We start from the raw sequence: 23,967 nt of genomic DNA, 5'->3' as shown, positions 1-23,967 counted from the left end.
TAACTCTGTATTTCTCCACAGATGCTGCCAGACCTGCTGAGTTTTTCCAGCATTTTCTATTGTTATTTTCGATTTCCAGCATCAGCAATGTTTTGCTTTTGTTTATGTCATTGAGGGGCAGCGTATAGATGAGAAATAGGAAGAGGCCAAAGATAGATCTTTGGGAGATATCAGAGGTAAGTGTATGGGAGCACAAAAGAGGCCATTGCAAGTGATATTCTGGCTACAATTAATGGCTTGTGTTTTAGTGGCAGTGGGGGAGTCGACAGAGATGGTGAGGTAGAACTGTGACATGTCAAAATTGTATAAATAGATTGTAAATGAAAAATAATAATGCCTCAGTAGTTTGGTTTTGTTACCAAATCAATTAGAAAGCATATGCCAGTAACTCCTATTGCCCTAATTCACAATATACAAGTGTTAAATATGTGAAAATTCCATCTAGAGGAATCTCAGAGCATAACAAATTGTGAAATTCAAGAAATATATGTGTACTGCTAATAAGTGTACTGCTTTAAGTCTGTACTAAATGAAAAGCAGCATTGATAAACCCTTTAAAATTTTCAATTTCTTTTAGTCTTTAAATATCTCTCCTTTTATCAGGAATAAAATTATATTAAGTAATGAAACTACATTTTCCTACCCCGAGGAGAGTGAAGAGCAGATAAGAGGACAAACTGTCATTCACTAACGATTAGCAAACTGGGAATGTCAGGCATACTGAAATTTTTATAGAAAATCACAGAAAATAATTTTGTAAAGATTTGGCATATTCTGCCAATACAAACATCAACTATATAAAACTTTAAATAGTGACCTATTCACAGAAGCAGCTAATACAAAGGGCAGAAATTTATATTCACCATGAAAATCCAAGCCCCTGTTTCCCTCCGCAAATGCTGCCCGACCTGCTGAGTATTTCCAGCATTTTTTGTTTTTATTTCAGATTTCCAGCATCCACAGTATTTTGCTATTGTATAAGATAAATAGATCAATGCATAATCAAAAAAACATATTATTTGGGCAACTTGGAGCCATGTGTTTTACCACGGTTAACAACCTCCAAACCAAGCTCTTGAGAAATGCAATAGATGCAGTGGTCACAAAATCCAGCACTCCAGGGCCAGTCATTGTAGTGCTGCAGTGCCGTTGTGGTGGAGAATTTTCAGGGAGGCTGCTCTCTGCCATTCCTGGTGCAGCCCTCACCGGTCACCATGTTATTGAGAACGATAGCGTAGATGCTGTGTGCATCCGCTAGAAATATGCAGATCATGAAGTCAGTCAGCATGCTCACATCCCATGAAGGAATAGAAAAAATGTTCATGCCTACTTCCTTTGATTAGTTCGTTGATCCAGTGTGAAGTCCACCTCCTCCCAACAAGTAGTTTCCCTAAAGCTTTCCTGCTGCATAGTACACAGCAACGTTTTTTTTTCCAACCTCAGTGCAGAGGTGAACTTCCTGGATCAGCCAGCAGCCCAGTATAATAGGTTTCGTAGTCTGCAAGAATCGCTATACTTGTCACTCGCCATTACAGGCGCAGAGGAATATTCGCCATCACAATTGACAAGGTTTTGGACACTAATTTGGGGTCACATTGAAATTCACATCTTTAGAAACCTGTGCAGCACTTTGATGCAACTTAATTGTTTTGCTTTTTAAATTGATTCACGGGAAGTGGGCTTGGCTGGCTGGGGAGATGAGGTCAGTGACATTCCTGGAAACAATGGCTTGATGTTCACCGGTGGGGTCATGATCTGGGGGAGATAAGGAGTGCCTAAGAGTTGGTGCTCAGCCACTGCAAGGTAGAGGTCAGTATGCCAGACAACAACGGCATCACCCTCGTCGGCAGGTTTGATAACAATGTCAGGGCTGGACCTGGGAGAACGGAGTGCAGCAAGTTCAGAAGGAAATAGGTTGGAGTGGATGAGAGAAGCAGAGAAATTGAGACGGCCACTGTCACGCCGACAGTTCTCACTGAAAATTCAAGACCAGGTAAGAGGCCAGAGGGAGGGGTCCAGGCAGAGGGATAATACTGGAGGTGGGTGAAAGGATCCATTGAACGGGAGGGAGGACCCCTGCCCAAAGAAATGAGCATGGAGATGAAAGTGACGGAAAAAGAGTTCATCATTGTGCTGAACCCGAAATTAATTGAGGTGAGGGCTTGGGAAGGAAACGGGGTCCTTTGCTGAGTATAGAACATTCAGCATCAGAGAGGGGAAGGTCAGAGGGTATGGTGAATACACGGAAAGGGGTGGGATTAAAAGAAGGGCTGGGGACAGGGTGCAGGGTCCTGGATGGGTGTTGGCATCATTAAATTGTTGGAGCTTGCGTTCCTCAACACCTGAAAGGAAGAGAAAAAAAGTTCTTGTTGAGACATTGGATGAAATGAAGAATAGAATGAAACTGGGGACAAGGACAGCTTTGAGATAGGGTGAGTCGGTGCTGTGGGACAGAGAGGTCGAGTGTGTACATATGGCGGCACATGGCACTGAGAGTGAATCTCAGGATGCTGTGAGGACATTAGTCCGAGTAACGTTGTATGTCCCGGAAATATGTGTAACCCTGGATGGATTCCAAACATGAGGGATGAAACTTCAATTGGATTCCACATGGGGTAAGTCAGAGACTTAGACAGTCGCTGAGGAAGGAAATATGGATGTGACAGCGAGTTTTGATAAACACCTTGTAAAACACCAGCAGGGGAATGCAAAATGACTTGTTCAGGCATCAGATGAGATGAAGAATAGAATGAAACTGGGGACACGGGCAGCTTTGAGATAGGGTGAGTCGGTGCTGCTGGAGAGAGAGGTTGAATGTGTACATATGGCGGCGCCATATGAGAGTGACACTGAGAGTGGATCACTTTATATAGAATTACCAAGCAGCAATCTGATTTTGTGGTTTTACTTAACTGCAAGAGGAAAATGTCCATGTCATCTCCTCCTAAATTATCTGAGCATCTAACTTCATGTCATCACATATTTCATCATCTCATCTATTAGATATATCATCATTCTTTTTTGGAATTTAAGTACTGAGTGAAATGAAAATACTTACTAAATAATAATCTTAAACTGGCATAGAATTTTCCAATCAATTTCATTTTTAATACCAGCAGTAGTCAATTTATTTCAAACGGATTACTGCCAGTGTTACAAGTGCACTGATCAGAAATTCCAAGGTTTTGTGTGTTATGTGCAGCAAATATGCTTACCTGAATGTCATACTTGTAGAATGTAATCTGACTTTGAACTGGGTGAACCATGTGTTTATTAGCTTGGTAGGAAGACTTTGCCTTAAGCAGCACCAACTTAGTAACATAGAAAATCACATTGAAATTTCAGCACGGTAACAGCCCATTTAGCCCAGATTGTCCATGCTGTTTTTCATGCTCCACATGAACCTCCTCCCAACTTCATCTCGCTCTATCAGCATTTCTATAGTAACAGTTACAGGCAGAAGAAGACCTTGGGTCCAGCTAGTCCACCTCTTGACAGTATTCCCTTGGTGCATTTCTACTAACACTTATGTTATGATCCTTGACCAAACCCCCAAGTTTATGGTAAGATTTGATTAGGCACCAATAACATTTTGTTTAAAGTAGACAACGTTTGCAATTCAAGACACCTGATAAGAGAACAAAGCCACAAGATTCTACGAGTTTTGAACAAGCAAAAATAAACTTTACTGTACAAGGTCAGAAAGATGAAACAATTTGTAATATCTATCTTATACTTTAACATTCAGGGTAAATATAAGGTACATGTGAATTAACCGGCAGTGGTCAAACCCACCACACTGCACAATAAATGGCAGATGCGACCAAGACAGAGTCCACGGATTTCTCAATAATCCATCCCAACATCAGTAAACATTGTGAGTCAACCAATATCACTGAAACCCTATCTCTCTCAGGAGGGATTCCAGTCTTCACCTTCAAAGATCTAACCTTGGATTTTTCTCCAAAAATCGGTCCAACTCAGATGGCCCACCTTGCAGGGTTTCAATCTTGTCTCCTGAGATTTTGTTCCTCTGGCTTCCCGAGTATGCACTCAAGCACCAACTCACAAACACAACTTCAGCCTTTTGGCTGCACTGTGCAGAAAACTACTGCTCCAAAGGGGCACCTTTGCTCCAACAGCCCGCAGCGTGGAGTCGCCAACCTTCTTGGATCTTTAGGGATTCTCACAAGACATCTGCAATTGTCAGGGCTTCTCTTGAGCCTTCTTCACTTAAAGTCTGCTAACTGCAGCCCTTTTCCTGCTTGGAGACTCCTTCTCTGCTCCTCTCTTAACTCTACTGGGATCTCTTCCTGTCCCTGGCCCCTATCTGGGATTCTTCTTTTGGGAACTCTCCCTGTCCCCTCTCCCTTTGGGACATCTCCCGATCCCCTGCCTGGGATACTTCACTTCAGTGGTGCACCGCTCCCAGCACACAATCCAGGATTTTGCACCTTTTTAATTTATGCACAGGTGCACTGGACCTAAAGAACTTAAAAATGCAGACCTGCGCATGTGCAGTCCACCCCCGGTCTGTGCAGGCACAGAAACTCCGAGGTCTGTCAGGACTTGGAGTTCTAGGCCTCCCGCTCTCCAAAGAGGTAAGTATAGTTTTCATAACACTGAATACCATTTGTTGATAGGAACTTGTCTAGTTCTTTATTTGAAACCCATTGAGATTTCATGTCCCATCACCTGTGCAGAGAATCTGTTCCACTTACTATTGAGTTTGTAAAAAAAAATTGTCAGGCATTTCCTCTTGTCTTTTGTTGTCTTTAATTTTTAAATATGATCCCTCCTACTTAAATTCTGTTCATAGCAGTGAGCTTACTTGAATACACTTTGTCCAAACCTTTAGTAATTTTAAACTTTCTTCAGTAAACACCAGCAGTGATGACAACAATCAGTGTTACTCTGATAGCCTCTTGTTGCAGACGACAGTTGCAACTGTTGCCTTGTTTGAGGGTCAGCCTTATGAATGCTGGTGTGCTCCACACGGAGTCATAAAACAAGGGTCTGTAAACATAATTTCCTATATAATGAGCTCCTGTTTTCAGTATTGCTACTTATAGCAAGAGGAGATAAAGCAACAACTTTTCTACAGGAAGAGAATGGATAGCTAAAACTACAGCGTTTATAGTTTTATTTAAATAGCTCTGCTTTGGACACTTTCACTTGGTCTACACGAGCTGAAATAGCCTGGCCTTCTTGGTTATCATCATTTCATTTTCGCTGGAGAGCAGAGAGAAAGAAAAGTACTAAATCTTAATTCAGTCAATATAGCCCCAAAGGATATGGGCATCACTGGCAAGGCCTGCATTTATTGCCCATTCCTAATTGCCCTTGAGAAGATGGTGGTAAGCTGCCTTCTTGCACCGCTGCAGTCCCGGTGATGTGTACACCCACAGTGCTATTAGAAAGGGAGTTGCAGGATTTTGACCCAGCGACACTGAAGGAACAGCAATAGAGCTCCAAGTCAAGATGGTGTTTGGCTTGGAGGGGAACTTGCTAGTGGTGGTATTCCCATGCATCTGGTACCCTTGTCCTTCTTGGTCTTAGAGGTTGCAGGTTTGAAAAGTGCTGTCGAGGGAGCTTTGATTGGTTTCTTGTAGATGGTACACACTGCTGTTACTGTGCATCGGTGGTAGAGAGAATGAATGTTGAAGGTTGTGGATGGGGTGCTAGTCAAGCAAGCTGCATTGTCCTGGATGGTACTGAGGTTCTTGAGTGTTGCTGGAGCACACTCATCCAGGCAAGTGGAGAGTATTCCATCACACTCCTGACATGTGACTTGTAGATGATGGACAGGCTTTGGGGAGTCAGGAGGTGAGGCCCACACCACAGGATTCCCAGTATCTGACTCGCTCTTGTAGCCACAGTATTTATATGGCTCATCCAGTTCAGCTTCTGATCAATGGTAACCCCCAGGATGTTGGTAGAATGGGGATTCAGTGATGGTAATGTAATTGAATGTCAGGTGGTTGGATTAATTCTTGTTGGATGTGGTCATTGCCTGGCACTTGTGTGGCATGAATCTTACTTGCTACTTATCAGCCCAAGCCAGAATATTGTCCAGGACATGCTGCATATGGACACAGACTTCTTCAGTATCTGAGGAGTAACGAATTGTGCTGAACATTGTGCAATCATCAGCAAACGTCCCCATTTCTGACCTTATGATGGAGGGAAGGTCATTGATGAAGTAGTTGAAGACATTTAGGCCTAGAATACTACCGTGGGGAACTCCTGCAGTGATGTCTTGGGACTGAGATGACTGACCTCCAACAACCACAACCATCTTCCTTTGTGCTAGGTATGATTTCAACCAGTGGAAAGTTTCCCCTTTATTCTCATTGACTCCAGTTTTGCTAGGGCTCCTTGATGCCACACTGTGTCAATTGCAGCCTTGAAGTCAAGGGCAGTCACTCTCACCTCACCTCGGGAGTTCAGCTCTTTTGTCCAAGTTTGAACCAAGACTGTAATCAGGTCAGAATCTGAGTGGTCCTGGCAGAACCCAAACTGAGTGTCATTGAGCAGGTTATTGCTGAGTAATTGCCACTTGATAGTACTGTCGATGACCCCTTCCATCACTTTGCTGATGATCGAGAGTAGACTGATGGAACGAGAATTGGTTGGGTTGGATTTGTCCTGCTTTTTGTGAACATAACATACCTAGGCAATTTTCCACATAGCCAGGTGGATGACAGTGTTGTAGCTGCACTGGAACATTTTGCCTAGGGGCGCGGCAAGTTCTGGAGCATAAGTCTTCAGCACTATTACCGGGATATTGTCAGGGCCCATAGCCTTTGCGGTATCCAGTGTCTTCAGCCATTTCTTGATATCACATGGAGTGAAATGAATCAGCTGAAGACTGGCGTCGGTGAGGCTGGGGACCTCAGGAGGAGGACAAGGTGGATCATCCACTCGGCACTTCTGGCTGAAGATTGTTGCGAGTGCTACAGCCTTATCTTTTGCGCTGATGTGCTGGGCTCCTCTATCATTGAGGATGGGGATATTTGTGGAGCCTCCTCCTCGTAGTTGGCTGTTTAATTGTCCACCACCATTCACGACTGGATGTGGCAGGACTGCAGAGCTTAGATTTGATCCGTTGGTTGTGGAATTGCTTAGCTCCATCTATCACTTGCTGCTTTTGCTGTTTGGCACGCAAGTAGTCCTGTGTTATAACTTCACCAAGTTGACACCTCATTTTTAGGTATGCCTGGTGCTGCTCCTTGCATGCCCTCCTGCACTCTATCTCTGTTTCAATATTTCTACATTTGGTACGTCAGTTAGGGCATGCTTCATCGCCATTTCAAACATTGTGTGTAAGTGTAAGTTTCTTGTCTTCTCAGAGATAAGTTTAATTGGCAGTGTCTCTGTGCTCACGAGATTGTGGCTACAAATGGTATTGCCATTAATGAAACAATTCTAGTTTATACTTCATCTGCTTTATGAAAAGATGGTTAATGGAAGACCTCAATAACTTTGAAAGAAACATATAAAATGCAATTAGATCAAACATTTGCAATATTAAACAGGTCACGAATGGCTATTAAACTGGGGATTAACGTACCTTGTTCAGTAACCTTTCATTACTTTTCTTTTACCAGCTTCTCCATTTGCCTAATGACAGTGAAATCTTTGAACCACATCACAAGGAGAGTGCTAACTTAAAGCTCTTATTACAATAAATGTTTTGGAGAAAGGCGCAAAACTTCCCTCATGTAAAGTTATGTTTGAAATGTGGTAAATTATTAGCTTCAGACCACAATCCTGGTTTGAATAAAAAATTCTACTTCATTAAATCCTTTCTCAAACATTCCTAACATCACAGCCTGTATTTTGAGGTCAACAGCAAAATGTTGCCGATGACATCAAAGAATGATGCCTACAAATATTTGGTGCATTCGATGGTGTTGATTTCCTTATTGCAACATCAATTTCATTCTGATGCTATCTACAGGGGATCTCTGAAAAGGTCATCAAGAAGGTTAAACAGGCACTCGAATTGAAGAATTCTCACAGATAATAAGACAAGAAATAAAAAGCACTTTATAAACTTCACTTTATAATCATTTTACTTAGAGCTAAATAAAGATTTGGGCATACAAATGTAATTAAGGTAGAAGTTGAAATTACTAAAAAAATATATATTTCATTATCCTATAAACCTATAGATTTTTTTATCATTGACTGGAGAAAGCGACACTCCCGATTTCTAAAATTGATTTCACAGATCCAGAATGGTTGTTCAGCAGTAATTATAACTCAATAAACCATTAAATTGACTCACTAACTCCTCTTTCAGGGCATAACATGTTAAATATGTTTTATAACAAGAATAATGTGTAAAGTAAAAGCAGAAAATGCTGGAAAAATTCAGCAGGTCAGGCAGCATCTGTGGAAAAAGAAATAGAGTTAATGTTTCCAGAACCTATGACTTCTTCAGAGCTAAAGAGAATAAGAAATGTGATGGATTTTATACTGTTTAAGACGGGATGGAGCAGGTGAAGCAAGACAGAAGGTCAGGGATAGATGGGAGCTAAGGAGAGATTGACAAAGATGTCATGGACACAAGAAAAAGGGAAAGTTAATGCTCATGGTAAGGGCTAAAGAAGGCGCGAATAGGGGCAGGATGTGTTAATAGCAGAACAAGAGTGAGTGCTCTCTGAGAGCACAACATAGAAACAAGTGACAGGTGGCCCTCTTGGGGGGTGGTGGGGTGGGGTTTGGGGAAAAAGGATTTTTTAAAAATTGAATAAATAAATTAAAAAAATAAAAACGAAAATAAATAAGAATAAAAATAAAAGTTAAAATTTAAAAACAAAATAACGTGTAAAGAATTGAAGTTCATGCCAAGTCACTGATTCTATGCTTAACGTGTTTGCAAAGCCTGCAAGAAGGCACCTTGTGGAGGAGTAACTTTAGGGTTTCCACATGTATTTGCACATGTGTGGATGCCAGAAGTTGCTGTCAGTTTTATGTGGTAAGGACGGTGAAGACTGGGTATTTGTGTCATCATTAGACCTGCAAAATTTCAGGCCATAGAATTAAATCAGTTTCAAGTGTTGAAAACCGATGGAAGTGGGGGAGACAATGGTGTAGTGGTAATATCAATAGGCTAAGAATCCAGAGGTCCAAGGGGCGTGGGTTCAAATCCCACCCCAACAGTTGGTGTAATTTAACTTGAATTAATAAATTTGGTATGTAAAACTAGTCTCAGTAACGACAACTATCATTGGTTCTTGTTGTTAGAACCCATTTGGTTCACTGATGTCCCTAAGGGAAGGAAATCTGCCATTCTTACCTGGTCTGGCCTACATGTGACTCCAGACCCACAGCAATATGGTTGACTCTTAACTGCCCTCTGAAATGGCCTAGCAAGCTGTTCAATTCAAGGGAAATTAGGGTTAGGCAACAAAAGTTGGCCTTGCCAACAACCCCCACAACCCATGAATGAATAAAGGAAAAAAAGGGGAGTAACATTTTTGATCCCGTGTGTCTTCAATTTTTGAAGAGTCTGTCATGATTAATTTTTCTTTTGACCACAAAATCATAATGTTGGATTTCTGCATGGATTGGAGGTTACTTGGATAATGTGCTCATCACATTCACTTTGAAGCCAAGAGTGTTGGAAAGAGAATTGAAGTACAAAAATAGGTATTAACACTGCTTGGTTGTTAAACACGCTGTTCAGTGCAATGTTGAGCTATACAAAGCAAGATGGTTCTAAATTGATCTATTCCATCTAAACTGGATGATGAATAGAAATCCTGCTATTTGAATATATGGGAAACAAGAGCAGAAGAATACCGGCTGGGTTGGGTACTGGCACTGCCACCTCTTTGGCATGTTCTACTCTTTCCTGTTGACATATGCCTTCAGGTCATCTACAGAGGGTGTCTATTTTCATACCAGAGCTGACAGAAAGCTGTTCAGCTTTGCTTTCTTGAGAGCCGAGATAAAGTAATACCAAGTCCACATCAGAGAGTTGCTTTACCTGACGATGATGCACAAGTGTTTGATACTGAGGAACACCTTCCGTGGCAAATGGACACACTCTCTCAGGCCTGTAAAGAGTTTGGTCTGACAATCAGCATCAGGAAGACAAATATCATGGTCCAGGGTGTTTCCATACCACTACCTATTAGCATTGACAATGTGATGCTGGAGGTATTTGATTGCTTTACATATTTAGACTCCATAACTACCAGTAATCTGTCACTTGATGTTGAAATCAACATACACATCATAAAAGCTGCAGTTGCTATATCCAACGGAACAACCGCAATCTAGCTGAAAACACCAAACTGCAACTCTACTAAGCCTGTACCCTCAGCACACTCCTCTACAGCGAACAATATATGTGAGGCAGAAGAAAAGGCTGAATGGTTTTCACCTTTGCTATCTCAGGCATACCCTTGGCATCTCTTCGCAGGACAAAGTCACTAACTCAGAGGTCCTGGAGCATGCTAATTCCCTAATGGCTAAAGCACTCATTGCTAAACTTAGGAACATTGGAACAGGGGTAGACCATTCAGCCCTTCAGGCCTGCTCTGCCATTCAAGTATATCATAGCTGATCATCTACCTCAACACCACTTTCATATGAACATACAAACAAGGAGCAGGACTAGGCCATTTTTCCCCTCGAGCCTACTCTGCCATTTAATAAGATCATGGCTGATCTGATAGCCACCTCAAATCTGCATTCCTCCTAGACCCAATAACCTATCACCCCCTTGCATCTCTCCACCCCTGCCTTAAAAATAATCAATGACTCTGCTTCCACCGCCTTTTCAGGAAGAGAGTTCCAAAGACTCATGGCCCGCTGAGAAAAATTGTTTTGCCTCATCTCCGTTTTAAAGGGTGACCCCTTATTTTTAAACAGTGACCCACAAGAGGAAACAGCTTCTCCACATCCACCCAGTCAAGGCCCCTCAGGATCTTATATATTTCAACTAAATTGCCTATACTCTTCTAAACTCCAGTGGATATAAGCTTAACCTGTCCAATCTTTTCTCATAAGACAACCTGCCCATTCCAGGTATTGGTCTGGTAAACCTTCGCTGAACCGCTTTCAACGCATTTACATCTTTTCTTAAGTAAGCTGACCAGTACTATACACAATACTCCATATGTGGTCTCACTAGTGCTCTGTATAACTGAAACATAACCCCCCTACTTTGGTATTCAATTTCCCTCACAATAAATTATAACATTCTATTAGCTTTCCTAATTACTTGCTGTATCTGCATACTAGCCTTTTGCGATTCATGCACTAAGACACCCAGATCCCTCTGCATCTCAGAACTCTGCAAACTCTCATCATTTAGATAATATGCTTCTCTTTTATTCTGCCTATCAAAATGGACAATTTCATATTTCCCCACATTAAACTTCATTTGCCAGATCTTTGCCCACCCACTCAACCTATCTATATATTTTTGTAGCCTTCTTATGTCCTCTTTACAGCTTACTTTCCTACCTATCTTTGTGCCATCAGCAAATTTGGCAACCATCCCATCCATCCCTTCATCCAAGTCACTTATATAAATTGTAAACAGTTGAGGCACTGATCCCTGTGGCACAGCACTTGTGACATCTTGACAATCTGAAAAAGACCCATTTATGCCTACTTTCTGCTTCCTGTTAGCCAGCCAATCTCCTACCCACACCAATATGCTAACCCCATAGCATGAGCTTTTATTTTCTGCAATAACCTTTGATGTGGCACTTTATCAAATGCTTTCTGGAAACCTAAGTACAGTTCACCCACCGATTCCCCTTTATCCACAGAACATGTTACTCCTTTTTTATTTGTCATGAGATGTGGGCATTGTTGGCTAGGCCTGCATTTATTGCCTGTCCCCTAATTGCCCTTGTTCAGAGGGCATTTTTTTAAGATCCAACCACATTGCTTTGGGTCTGGAATCACGTGGGCCAGACCAGATAAGGATGGCAGATTTCCTTTCCCAAAGGACTTCCTCAAAGAACTCCATTAAGTTGTTTAAGCGTGATTTGCCTTTCACAAAACCATGTTGACTCTGCCTGATTACCTTGAGCTTTTCCAAGTGCCCTGCTATAGCTTCTTTAACAATAGCTTCTAACATTTTCCTTATGACAGATGTTAAGCTAACTGGCCTGTAGTTTCCCGCTTTCTGTATTCCTCCTTTTTTGAATAACAGAGTTACATTTGCTATCTTCCAATTAAATGGGACCTTCTCCAAAACAAGGGAGCTTCGGCAAATTAAAACCAATGTGTCAACTATCTCACTAGCCATTTCTTTTAAGACTATAGGATGAAGTCCATCAGAACCCAGGCTCTTGTCAGCCGCAGCTCCAACAATTTACTCAGTACCACTTCTCTGGTGATTGTAATTTTCTTGACTTCCTTCCCCACTTCCATTTCCTGATTTTTAGCTGCTTCTGGGATGTTACTTGTATCCTGTATAGTGAAGAATGATGCAAAATACCTGTTCAATTCATCTACTATTTCCTTGTTTTCTATTATCAGTTCTCCAGGCTCACTGCGTATAGGACCAATGCTCACTTTGTAAACTTGTTTCTTTTTAAAATATTTACAGAAATTCTTCATATCTGTTTTTGCATTTCTGGCTAGCTTTCTCTCATACTCTATTTTTTTCCTCCTTATTAACCTTTAAGTCATCCTTTGCTGTTCCTTAAATACTGTCCAATCTTCTGGCCTTCCACCTATCTTTGCACAATTATATACATTTTCTTGAAATTTGATGCTACCTTTAACCTTTCTAGTTGACCAAGGATGGTGTGTCCGGCCCTTGGACTTTTTCTTACTTGTTGGAATGTAACCATTCTATGTATTCTGAAATATCCCCTTAAATGTTTGCCACTGCATTTCTATTGACCTATCCTTTAACCTAATTTACCAATTCACTTTAGCCAGCTCTGCTTTTGCGCCCTCATAATTGCACTTATTTAAGTTTAAAAACATAGCCTCGGACCCTTCCTCTCTCCCTCAAACTGAATGTAAGATTCAATCATATTATGGTCACTGCTACCTAGGGGCACCCTCACTATGAGATAAGTAATTACTCACATCTCACTGCAAAATACCAGGTCTAGTATAACCTGCTCTTTGGTTGGCTCCAGAACATTCTGTTCTAAGAAACTATCCCGAAAACATTCTATAAACTCCTCATCTAGGCTACCTTTGTCCATCTGACTTTACCAGTCTATATGTAGATTAAAATCTCCCATGATTATCACTGTATCTTTCTGACAGTCTCACATTATTTCTTCCTTTATGCTCCATCCTACCATGTGATTGCTATTAGGGGGCCTGTACACAACTCCCACAAGTGACTTCTTGCCTTTACCATTTCCCATTTCTATCCAAACTGTTTCCACATTCTGCTTTCCTGCACTAGCTTCCACAGCCCTCGAGGGTAAAGAAATTCCTTCTCATCTCAGTCTTAAATGAGATTATATCCCATTATATCCCATGGTTTTAGACTCAGCAGCCAAGGGAAACATGTTATCTACATCCACCCTGTCATGCCCTGTAAGAATTTTGTACATTTCAGTGAAATCATCCTTTATTTGTTGAAACGCTAGGGAATAGTCTCCCTAATCTCTCCTCATAAAATAATCTAGCTATCCCAGGGATTAATCTGGTAAATCTCTGTTGCACTCCCTCTATGGCAAGTATATCCCTCCTTAGATAAGGGTCCAATTGACATCAGTGCTGGCTCAGCGACCTTCATCGGATGGATGACAGCCATATGCCCAAAGACCTTCTGTATGATTAACTGGCCATGGATCAGGACTTCTGGGTGCCCCTACCTCTGCTACAAGGCCACCTGCAAGTGAGATATGAAGATGGCGGATATCGACACCAACAACTGGGAGACAGTCATTGATAGCTGTGACCTCTGGAGGTTTGGAAGAGCATTGGAAGAGGCGAGCAGAAACAAAAGGTTCAGCTGGTCGACCAGAGGGCTTAGAGAAAGCAAAGGCCAGTGAATTGTGCACCTTCTTAGCCCTTGATCTTCCTCTGAAGCAAATGCGGCAGAGGCTGCCATGCCAGAGTGGGATTCCTGAACCAACTGAGGCAATGCTTAACTAGGAGTTGACAACCATTGTCTTATAAGACAGAAGGCTGAGCATCCTGTACTTTATCAAAAATATCTGTCCTATTGGTCTGTGGGGACTTGCCATTTGTCAATTCCTGCTGAGTCTTAGCAACTAGTTTATATCTTTCTAAGTGGTCCTCGTTTGATATTTTCCAGAGAGACACAACCACACAACTTACTAAGTCTTGAATTCTTAATCATTAACCAGTGTTTCTGTAGTATTTCCTTGCGTTAACTAAAAACCTTTAAGCCAGCAAATATAAGTTGTTAATTCAGGCATCCAGCCAAAAACTAATTACTAACTCAGAACATAAATAAATGTGGAACTTAAGAACACATTTAATTTTGAACAACATATAGAAGTTGTAGAAATCTGAATATATCATCACCTTAAGTTTTTTCCAATTCTACCAATGTACCTTAAACATTTCTATTTTCTTTTAATACCCTGAAAACACCATATTTTTATGCATGTTTCACATTTCCAATGTATTTTGTGCACAGTCTTTATTTATTAAGCTTCTAATTGCCCTCTGTTTCAGGCAATTTATAGTACTAATATCTCTCTGTTCAGATACAATGCCCTATGAAGGCATTGGCAATCATGGGATGTTCACATGTTGGTCCACGTTATGCTTGGCAAGGTACTGCAGTCGTTTGCTGTTGCCTCCTGCTGGTTTTGGTAGACCAGGAGACTCTCCCACTCTTACCATCTGCCTGTGTTGGAAGGATTGGCAGGTGCATAATCAACCTGTGTGGCTGCTTTATGGATACACCTTCCATGGCCATCAAGTCCCAAAGTGGGACTCAAACCCAGAGCTTCTGGCTCAGAGGCAGGGACTGTACCACTGCGGCACAAGGCCTCCAGTACTGAGATATCTTTGCTTGATCATAATAGCTTTCATAACCTTCCCGTGATCTAGTCTGGCCTTCTTGCCCACTGGTCTTCTTACAACTTCTACTTATATATTTTACCAGTGCCCTCTCAGTTACCTTCTAAGCCACTCAAATTCTAGTGAGGGTAACAATATAAATGAAGTATTACAATTCAATCATTGTATCATGCAAAGGGGCAAAATAATATTTTACCTGAGGGAAGCTGGAATATTTTATCTTTTTCCCCCAACTGCCTTCTAGCTTTGGAAAGAAAGGTCTTTTAAACAAATAATTCAAGGGGCACGTGTAATCATGAGAACAAAAAGATTATGAGAATAGAGGATTCTGCAAAATGAAAGATTAGAAACATGTCAGTAACTGTTCAGGATGGATTTTTTTTTGAACAAATGGAAAGAGACTGAAGGATAATGTAGATCATATGTAGCACAGTAACCGTGTAACACCTGGAAATAACTTGAGAGAGAATGGCATAATTTCATAAGAGGGAGTGATGGAAAAGTGCCTGTAAATGAAATCACCAAAACGTTGTTATATATTTATAAGGAAACAGGATAGAGTAGTGTGCTATCTTAAAGGGAATTGGATATAAGCTTTAAAAAAGAAAACACAAACAGGACAATTAGGAAGAAGCAGAAGACTGGGACAAATGAGAAAGGTCTTTCAAGAACTGGCACAGGCACAATGACCCAAAATACCTCCTTTATGTAGAAGAACTTGCTCCTTAAAAACAACACTTTGTAATTTGCACAATATATCCCATGAAACTTGATGCATCACCTGCGTCCCAAGGGAAGGCATTCTCTACTCCTTTTCATTTTTTAAATGTCCTGATTCTGGAGTTCTGGCTCTGTATATACAGGCCCATCCTCTGCCAACATAAGCAGTCTTCTGATGTGAGCAGCAGCAATCTTTGAGCTTGGGACCATTCATACACTTCTGCAACAATCATTACACTCACTACATGAATCACTGAGGGAGCCTGTAACATGGAGGCTTGCTGGATGAGGTTTAAATATGAATATTTTTGGAACATGCATAGAATGAACAAAAAAATTTGCACATTGGCATAGTGCAGGCCTGTTCTTTTTTGTAAGTGCTAGTTGAACCAGGTCTGAATTATTTTTAATAGCTTTCTTCAAGAGAAAGACATTTTTCAAAGATCATGGGAGTAATTTTCACTTTTAACACTTGGTGGGATAATCAGTGGAATTAATTACCCACCCACTTGTTACAGAATCCACTTGAAAGAATAGTTTCTGACCCATTGACCTCACTATTGAGATGCTTTAAAGTGCCTGATAAAATCTCTTTTGTACTGAAAAATTGATGTCCTTGAGATTTTCTATACTTTACCAATAGAACTGAAGAATTGCTGTAGCTTGTCATCTTTTGTGCTGCTGTGCAGATGATTGCAGCCGTAAAAAGATTCAGTGACTCAGAACTGGGTGGCGGGGAGGGGTGATTAATTTAAACAACTCCAATTTCTCCTCTCACTACCTGTCCATAAAAAGAAAGGTGTTTTTGATTTCTGATTTACCCCTCTGTTGGATCCTAGTCACCAGTTTGTTGGGACTTATGGGTCTGGTTGCCCCCTTGCCGTGGGATGGCCGAGTTGGTACGATAGACAAGAGTTGATCAGCAGACACTTCTTAGGTGGAACACATTCTGTTTATTTACAAAGGAACTCAGCAGCTACACCTGTGTGCTTTCACATCAACCCTATCTCCATACTACTGACTACTAACTACAAACTGCTGACTACAGAGGTTGCCCGCGCTACTCCTCTATTGGTTATATAAGGTCATGTGATCTGCCTTTATAACATCCTTCTTAAAAGTACATTACACATTACATAAAACTATAATTACCATACCATTTATAAGTGGTGGCATAGTTTCCCTAACCCTTAAATTTGGAGTGATCCAATCCTCTATTAACAATCCCACAGCAAACTCGGGATAAGGTAAAATAAGAGGATGTTACACACACACAAACCACAGAAGGGTTTTTGTAACATGCACCCCCTTTTCTCATTCATACAATAGAAGGCGGAAAAGGGAAAGAAAGGGGTGCAGAGCAAGACCACGATAATAACCATGTGAGCCCAGAATCCAGAATCAAAAGTCCAATGGGGCATTCCTTCAAGCTGACCTGTTGCAGGGTGATCTGTCTTCTCAGAAGCGATGACTTCCCTGATGGAAGAAGGCATGTAGAGATGAATGAGTCTTATAGGTACAGGGTTCTGATGTTCCAATAGTACACAGTGTAGATGAGGGCCAGGCAATTTACCTGGACAGAGCGCTTTCTGCTGTTATCTGTTGGGTGGTAAAATGGTAGACTGCCTGGGCTCAGTTCCCCACGGCAATGTTACAGGTTCTAACAGCTTGGAGGACCTCGTGTGACATACCTCTTATTTCTTCTCCTGGGTTTTGGACAAAGGATGTATTTTTCCGGGCCTGGAATAGTGAGAGGTTTAATAGAGCAGTCAGCGACCTTTTGTTCTTGCAGACATACCTCCTTTGTTGGCCACAGCTCTGCCTCAGAAATGTAAAGGTGTTGGTGCATTTCTTTAGAATTTGATTTTCTGCAGTCATTAGCACTTCTTTAAAGGTAACGAGGTCCCTGTTGGTTTCTGAAGGTTAGAAATTTCTCTGGTATGAGTCATGGCTAGTCAGGCATGTCAGGGTAAAGCCTTTGTGCACTTTAAAAATAAATTAATAATTTTATAAAGTAGACGTAGTTTGATGTAGATATATTTTTCTCCTTCCATCTGGGCAGGACATATGGGTATGCTTAGAACTTTCAGGGCTAGAGATATTTAATGGCAGTGCAGGAGTAGTCCTGTTTACTTTTATGTGTGCTTTAAAATCAATTTTAGCAGTTTAATTCAGATCCTATTTTACTTTTTGATTAAATAAAAATGTACCGATAGTAAGAAAAATGTTTTCTTTTAAATTCAATGTTAGATGTAATGCAAAACAGTGAGTCTGCCATGTGATTGACAGTGTACTACTATGCCACCAAGGGAACTGCTTACAGTGACACAGGAGCAAGAGACTTGAAGTATACTATTGTCTCCAAGTCAGTCACCAGCAGGAAAATATTGATTTAAGTTCAATGTTAAGAAAGAATTATACATAATTGGTTTTCACTTGGCATTAATAGGGATGAGCCATGAGGTTTAAAATTTCCCAAATGGTGAGTTTCCTTTGCACCAGCTGAGATCTTAGCATAGGGACTGCAAGTGGAGGGAGTCTCACACCATGGGCTGAATTTGATTTGGCCAGTGTCTATATATTTTATAAAATTGGAGATACATCCTGGAATAAGTGTTATTGATGCTAACTCAGGCCACGTATTGGAGCTTGGTTCAGAGGATGCACATTCTAGGTGTTCCATCCCAGTCATCACAGTATAAAATAAACAAGACAATACTTATTTTTTATTTTAAGGCACTTTGACAGGAAATATAGGCTCACCCTAACTTCAAAATAAAAATAGAATGAAATGCAAGGGAAATCTGCTCACTCCCAAGGATCATCCTGGAGAGGAAAGATGAGCCACAATCTCCTTCAGTTAAAACACGAGGAGACCGAATTCATCGTCACATGCTCCCGCCTCAAACTGTGTACCCTTCCAATTTATTCCATCCCTCTTCCTTGTCCATTGTTCCAGAATGTTTACAATCCTAGTGCCCCATTTGGCCCCAAACTGTACTTTCAGCCCATGGCCTCTCGCAAACACTGCTAATTTCTATCTTCATGCATGTTTATTTCCCAGCCCCACCCCTCCCTCTGCCCCTGTACAGCTGACACCCTCATCCATGACTTTGTCACCTCCAGACTCAATGCTTTTAATGCTTTCCTGGCTGGCTTTCCAATCCTCAGTTTTCATAATGTTAATCTTGTTTAAATCTCTGGGGACTGTATCCTATCCCAAGTTCCATTCACCCATAACCCCTTGTTACCTGATATTAGTCTTGGTCCTCCAATCCTTTCATTAAAATTCTCACCCTTATAACGTCAGCCTCCTGGGCCCCAAAATTTCCTCTGGCTTGATCTGGCTTTTTCTGTAATGTCTCCCCTCTCCCCTCTCGTAACTTGTTCCCCCAGTGACACCATAACATAGGCGGTGTAGACCTAATTACTAGAATATGCCTGCTGAAACCATTCCCTGTCTCCATTTTACTCTCCTTCTTTAAGGTTCTCCTTAAAGTCCACCCCGTTAACCAAGCTTTTGATCATCCTTCATATTAGCTCTTCAGCACTTTTCTTTGAATATCACCTCTGTTAAACAGCTTGAAATTTTTCTCTGTGTTAAAGGCACTATATAAATAAAAACTAGAAAATGCCGGAAGCACTCAGCAGGTCTGGCAGTGAGAAACAGAGTTATTAGGCGGAAGCTTGTTGAGGCGTCAGGCCTACCAGCTGGAGAGCCGATGAGGGACCCGCGTTGCCTCTTTTTGGGAAGGCCCCCCAAACCACAAGCTAATCAGGCAGTGGCAAGGCCACCAGTGGGCCTTCCCCTGGAATCAAGATCCTGGGGAAGAGGTGGAAGACATGGCTAGCAAGAGCTGCTGGCCAATCAGAGGCTGGCAGCTCTTGCTCTCAGCAATGCCACTGAGGAGGCTGTGGCTGCTGGCAGAAGGAAAGCTCCTCCACCCCCCTGGAGTCCCAGGATTGCAGAGCACCCAGGCTACAGGTAAGTAACATGTGGGGGGGGGGCAGGGTCTCACGGGGTGGTGGTCGTGGAAAGAGGGGGACATAGGGGTCAGTGGGGTGACTGTCATTGGGCCCCCCTTCCCAATGGCAGTCCCTCAATTGGGCACCGAGTGTCTTTGATCGAGGGACATCCCCCCTACAACGCCTGAGGTGACATGCAGCTGCGTAGTTTCACCTGTCGTGCATGGCACATAGTGACAGGCCCACTTATAGCTGGGTTGATCCCAGTGGGTTGAAGCCCTTAAGTGGTCATTAATTTGCCACTAATGGGCCTTAATTGGTGGCAGGGCAGGAAGGTCGACCATAGGCCTTCTTGCCCCGGACTTAATTCTAGTGGAGGTGGAAAGGCGGGCTTCAGGTACGCCACCATCCCACCTAATGACACGCCCTTCCTGCCTCCAAGCTCACCACTATCAGAGGGTGCATATAATTGGGATATAGACTTGGGGGAGATGTAGAGTAAAGAGTTAACAACAGAGGCACATGATGCTGATGTAATGATGATGTAACAACACATGATTGAATAATGGACATCAGGTGGGAGCAGAAGTTCCAACTACCTGCAGAGGGCTCAATATGTATATCACTCTTTAGCTGAAACAGGCGCAATGTGTGTAGATATTCTTTCTGTCTGCAAAGGACCGGGCCCTGTGTACTAATATATGTACCTTCTAGTACACGCAACTGCATCAGTCACTATCACTGGTGTATTTCTCCATGACAATACCTCTACCAACCAGAGTCCACTTGCTATCCAATCAGCACTCTCTTCTCATACAGTATAAATTGTTGTTTCCCTCTTATATTGGTATTCTTGCGAAGTGTCCTAATGAGTGCGAGATGAAAAGCTTTGACATGTCTCCTTTTTCAACAATACTCAAGAATGTATGCAACAACTGGCATTCCAGAAATTGTGGTGTCAGACAATGGTCTGTAATTTGCTAATGAATTATTCCAAAATTTTGCAAAGGATAGCGGATTAATTCACGTGATCAGCTCATCTCGTTATTCTCAGGCAAATGGAGAAGCTGAGAGAAGTGTGCGGGCCATCAAAGACTTGATGAAGATCTTAATTTTGCTCTTCTGAGTTACAGAGCTGAATCGCTACAAAGTGGTTTCTCAGCATCAGAATTGTTAATGAGAAGGAGAATAAGAGCACAACTTCCAGCTCTACAACAGGAACTGTAACCTAATATTACCTCAAATGACCACGAGAGGGTGAAATAACATGAGGAAGAACAGAGGAACAAACAAGGTCATAACTTTATCTTCAGGCAGAGAGCACAAGACTTATCAGTGTTGAAGCCGAGAGATACTATATGGGTACGAGACCAACAGAAAGAAGGTATAATAATTGAAAGAGCTCCATAACTGAGATCATACATGATTGAGATGGACCAGGGAACTAACAGGAGAAACCATAGTGCCTTAATATCCTTGGAAAGAAAGCCAATAGAAACTTGGGCTTACTACTCAGATCCTGATGAAGGTAAAGAAGACAAAGCTCTACAGCCACCCAGGACAACAGCCATACTGACAGAAGGAAGAGTGTGGAATGTTGTCAACCTCAGAAAGAGATCAGAACAAGGTCAGGGAGATTGGTCATGGCACCTAAGAGACTAACCATGTGAGGTCTGAGACTTCGTAGGGAGGTGTAGGAGGATGTATATAATTGCGATAAAGACTTGCGGGGAGATGTAGAGTAGGGTTAACATCAGAAGCACGTGATGCTGATGTAATGATGATGTAACACCACATGATTAAGTAATGGCGATCTGGAGGGAGAAGAAGTTCCAACCTTGTGCAGAGGTCCCAATATGTATATATTAACTGTAAATAAAGAGTAATGGTTTTAACAAACTACAGACTCAAAACAGCTTACATTGGGAGAACAGACAAGCATCAAGAACACCACCTAGACCCCGAACACATGACCGAAACAGCCATAAGCGAGAGTAGAAGATTCTGCCCATTGTTTCAAGGGTGGGAAATGATGATTTTTCATCAGAATTATATGAAAGCATATTGTTGTTGTTGATGATGATAAGCATCTGTAAGAGAGATAAGTTTCATCAGGGCTCAGTGGACAAATAGCCTATGTGAGAGCAGGTAAAATAGTCAGAATTAAATCTAGAAAGTTGTTATCTAGAGTGCTTCTCAGCCTTTTTATGGGATGGGTCATTGCTGCCAGTCCTGAAGCAACAGAACCCTTGAGAACTCCTTCTTGATGCCTGAAGGCTGCATCAATCTCCTGGATTACCAAGGAGTTCCTCTCATCATATTATGCTTCCTACATTGTATTGCAGTCACAGCATATGAATTCTTCCAACGTTTCCATGATATACCATGCATGAGAAGAGGCTATGCATGAAATCCATGTTCATGATTGATAGGACTTTTAAAGACTGACCCCGGAGATCTTGGTTCTTGGGATTCTCAAGGAGCCTTCTCATGGAGAGGTGGCTGTTTACTCATCATTCCTCCCCAGCTCCTCCTTTTTTTAACTAGCACTATGTGATTCATGTAGTGATATCTCCCTTGCGTCAGTAATCCCCTCATCCCAAGAGCTGATGTTTGACTAAGTAAGAAGCAGATGAATAAGAACGGGCAAAGATACCTTTTGATGTAACAGGCTTTACCAGATGTTGCTTTTTGAAAATGTTCAACACCTGTGAGGGACACTAAGGACATTTGTTTTAGGAAGGTGCTCTCTGGCCTGTGAGTCAGGAGATGTGACTGAGAAAGAGTAGGAGACCTTCACATGATCAGAATATGTGCAAACAACAAAAACTTCATTTGCATATACATTCAATTCTACTTGTAGCCTATAGTTGGTCTTTTTTTTTTCTCCCACAGGAATTGCAATGCTTTTTCCTTGGGCCTACTGTGGGGTGGTGATGAAAGGGGTGTGGGGAAGCAGGTGGTGGTGATGCTAACCATTCCTCTACCCATGGCAATCTTGTTGCCACTACTTTTGCAAATATCTTTCCTTTGCAAAGATGCAAATAGATATTGGAGATCATGGAGTATAAGCTGGCCTTTGAAACCCCAAAAAAACCTTCCAAAAATGGAGGTCGACTTATACACTGGGTATAAAATGTGGACAGCTGGCGAAAGCATAGGTGGTCACCATTTTGAAATGTGAAAAATAACATCAGTGATTTAACTTAAATCAATGTGACACATTTTATTGAATGAATTAATTCCACAAGCATACTTTTAACCACAATCAAAGTGTTTCAAAAACCATCAAATTCATTGTCTTTGGTGTAGTATAAAGGGTTAACAAATGTGATATGTTTATGTATGATGTAGATGATGATATGCTACTGACATCATATCATGTGTTAGACGCTCTCTCTCTCTCTCGAGAAAGAGGTTGGAATCATGCCTAAAAACGACATGCCTACTCTGTAACCTATGTAGATGTTGTATGAATAAACAAGTGTTAAGAAACTATCAGAACATGTCCGCTGTCTAAGAACCAAGTCCCATGCCTAGAGTTCAAGACAATGGGACTCAATCTCAGAATATGATGGCAGCCGTGGAGACATCAAAGTAAAAAGACATGCCAGTGTTATCAAAGGAACCACAGATTGAAGAAACCTTTGAAAGCAGTTCAATAAATTTCAGTGGTAGAAGGAGGCACACTGGAGAGACGTAACCATGGCCATATGATGAGCAGTCCCTGGCCTTTCCCTGCCTGTTTGACTTCCTCGAGGGCAACAGAGAAGGCAGGAGCGGGAGTTATGGAAATGCCATTTTCTCTTGTACCATCTACAAGATGCACAGTAGAAACTCACCAAGACTCCTTAGACAGAACCTTCCAAATCCATGACCATTGTCATCTAGAAGGACAAGGGCAGCAGACACATGGGAACACTACTGGAAGTTCCCCTGCAAGTCACTCACCTTCCTGACTTGGAAATATATTGCCTTTCCTTCACTGTCGCTGGGCCAAAGTCCTGGAACTCCCTCCCTAACAGCACTGTGGGTGTACCTACACCACATGGACTGCAGAGGTTCAAGAAGGCAGCTCACCACCACCTTCACAAGGGCAATTAGAGATGGGCAATAAATGCTGGCCCAGCCAGTGAAGCTCACATCCCATGAGTGAATTTTTAAAAATCCACCATACTTAAAATAAGGACATCAATGGCTTCAAGGAAAACATGTTCACCACAAGAACCACACCTCAACAAAGAATTATGCTTGTTGTTCCACTCGAGAATAGGA

At 41.8% G+C, this 23,967-nt stretch overlaps 1 protein-coding gene across 1 annotated transcript in view; it reads left to right on the top strand.

The window, feature by feature from the left end:
• astn1 (astrotactin 1) overlaps positions 1–23,967 on the top strand; it is a 2,710,576-nt gene that overhangs the window by 963,167 nt on the left and 1,723,442 nt on the right. The window lies entirely within an intron of this gene.

The sequence above is a fragment of the Cetorhinus maximus genome, chromosome 17 (genome assembly GCF_964194155.1).
Source record: "Cetorhinus maximus chromosome 17, sCetMax3.hap1.1, whole genome shotgun sequence".
Classification (NCBI taxonomy): Eukaryota; Metazoa; Chordata; class Chondrichthyes; order Lamniformes; family Cetorhinidae; genus Cetorhinus; species Cetorhinus maximus.
This window is presented reverse-complemented; position numbering and strand designations above follow the sequence as displayed.